Raw genomic sequence first — 341 nt, 5'->3', positions numbered from 1 at the left:
ACCAGACCCACGAAAATTCCTGCACACCGAATCGGGGCCTATATTTGTCCAAAACACATTGTTTCGAATTCACCCCTCACTCTCATACTCTCACTGCATCGGGATTGGTGAGAACTAGTGATTGAGTTCGGGCCGGGTTGGGCCAGGTCGACAAGGGCCGTCGTGCTTCGGCCGCCCAAGCCCAGCAACCGGTCATAGCTTGCATCCAAAGATTTCTCAAAAAAAAAAAAAAGCTCGCATCCAAAGAGCACCAGGCGACCACGCACCAACCATTCCCTCCTCCATCGCACGCAATCCAGATGCGATCTCCCGTCCCCGCCGTCGCCGGCGACCCGGCGGCT

Source organism: Triticum dicoccoides, chromosome 5A, assembly GCF_002162155.2.
Source record: "Triticum dicoccoides isolate Atlit2015 ecotype Zavitan chromosome 5A, WEW_v2.0, whole genome shotgun sequence".
NCBI classification, from domain to species: domain Eukaryota; kingdom Viridiplantae; phylum Streptophyta; class Magnoliopsida; order Poales; family Poaceae; genus Triticum; species Triticum dicoccoides.
Note: the sequence above shows the minus strand (reverse complement) of the source record.